Raw genomic sequence first — 2,577 nt, 5'->3', positions numbered from 1 at the left:
TCCTCACCACTTATTTTTCAGATGAATGCATTATTGTCTCAGCGGTTGGGCTGGGAGACCGCTTACACAATACCTGGCATCCACCCCCCCCCCCCCCCCTTGTCACCTGCAGCTTCTCCCTTCCTCTTCCCTACTTCTTCCCGTAGCCACCTCGCACCTTGACGGCGTGACTCCAAAACGTTTCCGAGCGTTGTCGTAGCTGTAAATAAGCGAGCGTGTTCCACTTTGACAAACTGGGTCAGTCATGCCTCAAGCTTCGATTTGGCCGTACAGTACAGAAGTCACATTGTACTATAAGATCCCAACCATGTTGTTAATAGCTAGGAAAAAAAAACATGTATGGAGGACCAAAACTACCCCCCCCCCCCAAAAGTGACAATAAAAACGGATACAAAAAATATATATTATTCAAAAATGTAATTTAAAAAATATAATATAATATAACAATAAATAAGAATAAAAAAGGAAATAAAAACAAACCAAAAAAAATTGTTAAAAAACATAAAATGTGGAAATACATTTAAAAAAAATAATTAAATATCAATCAATAAAAATGTTCTGCTGCAGACGTAAGCATGAAATGCATCATGGTATATTATTCAAATGAGGGGGGCGGTCCTAACTTGTGTCTTGGGTTGAACTGTTCAGACTCTGCCCGTTCCACAGCATGGGCTGAGAATTCACACGCGCGAAACAATGGACTTTGTTGTTTACAGGAACTTGTGTGAAGTTGACATCTCGACATTTAAGTCGCAAGTTGATGGAGCTCTCCATGCAAACCGTCGAGACTTCCTTTTGTTTTGTTTTTTGTTAATGAAAGAAAAATACACAGGTGGTAGCAAAAATGTCATGAAAATTAACCAATGTAAAAAAAATATTTAAAAAAAATAAAATAAAAATCATGAAACAGTGTCCCCTAATTAGTTTCCTAATAAATGTCATGTGTCCCTTAATTAGCATCACACATGTGACAAGTCTCTGTTCTGTTTGGTGACATGGTGTGTACCACACGAGACATGGACCAGAGGAAGTGACGAATCGAGTCGTCCCAGAAAATTTGAAAATTCTAGATAGACATGTTTAAGGTAAAGACTATGTGACCATCTCGAAGCAGCTTGAAATTCCTGTCACAGTTGCGCGTATTTGTCAGAAATTTAAAATCCTTACGACTGCAGCTGATGGATGAAAATTGACAAAGAAATTGGATTCCTCCCCTGAATATCCGTGATTCATTTTGAATCTTGGTTCCAAGGAACTCTGAAGTGAGGGGGGAGGAGCTATAATTATATGGGCCATAGCCCTGTCTAATAGACATCACAAAATCGCAGATGTAACAGACAATCAAAAATGCACACAAACACATTTTCAGATTTGGAGGCGGCACTTCATTCGCAAGACAAAATTGTGCTTGTATCCATGCATCTTGAAAATTGGTGGATACACCCCCCCCCCCCCCCAACCCCAAAAATAAATCATGATTCAGAGGAAATTGAGAACTCGCTCCCAAACACATTTTTAAAAGTAGGCAACTAACAAAAGATTCACTCTGGGAAACAATTATAAGTGTTACATCCTTGGTGGAGGTAACAAAAGGTCCCCAAGCAGCAGCCTTTTTATAACACGCTTTTGTGGACGAGCCACTTTTCCTTCCTCTTGTTTGATGCTTTTTATATGTACAACATACACAATAGCTGCTTCATCTCCCTCCATCCTTTTCCCTTGTATTCATGACGTCGCACATCATGTTCCCATTTTGGAGTCTTTGAATTCATTCAGTCATGTGATGTGTGCTGTTGAGTATTTTTAGTGGATGTGTATCCTGTCAGCTGGTTTGTTATGACACCTTCAGGCATTTTGAAAAAAAAAAAGAGAAAAAGATGGCTGCAGTAATTCATTGACATAAGGCCTGACCTGAACGTGCCCCTGCAGGAGAGTGGGGAGTAAAAAGTTAGCGCAGCATGCTAGGTCACAAGGCTAATTAGTAATCTGCACAGCCCGTCGCAGAGAATCCACACACTCAACTCAAATAACCTCTCGGTTTAAGACTCTCACAAGTCCACTTATTGCATTTTTGGGGTGGGATTTACTGCCAGACAGTGCCGTCCTCCAGCACGCTTTCTTGTACAATCGGCGGTGCCTTGACTTGCGAGTGCCATTTTTTCTTTTTTGTCTTGAGTTGCAAGTGTTCGCAAAGAAGCAACCTTTTGGCAGCGAGGGAATAATATTGAACTAAAAGCGCATGAACTTTGTAATTCTAAACCTTTAACTTGCAAATGTTTTAATTATTTTTATTTTTTCATTTGCTTTGTAAGTCTATTAACACGTGATATGAAACCAATTTTTTTCTTTTGTAAAGCTAAACAAAGTATAATAAAATAGTCATATTTCTGCCTCTAATTCATGTCTTTATTGTTGTTAGCATTACGGGACTCAAAAAAACCAAGTTAATTAGGCACTATATATATATTTTTATTAATTGGCTATTTAATTGGTTAACCAGAATTTTCTTCTGACAAATATCGGAATCCACGTTGGCCTAAAAAAAAAGTAAGTTGGGCCCGACCCTCAGGCATGCTG

This window comes from Leptonotus elevatus, chromosome 19, assembly GCF_054856555.1.
Source record: "Leptonotus elevatus isolate MCC_2025b chromosome 19, RoL_Lele_1.0, whole genome shotgun sequence".
NCBI classification, from domain to species: domain Eukaryota; kingdom Metazoa; phylum Chordata; class Actinopteri; order Syngnathiformes; family Syngnathidae; genus Leptonotus; species Leptonotus elevatus.
The sequence above is the reverse complement of the archived record's forward strand: the minus strand, read 5'-3'. Positions refer to the sequence as shown.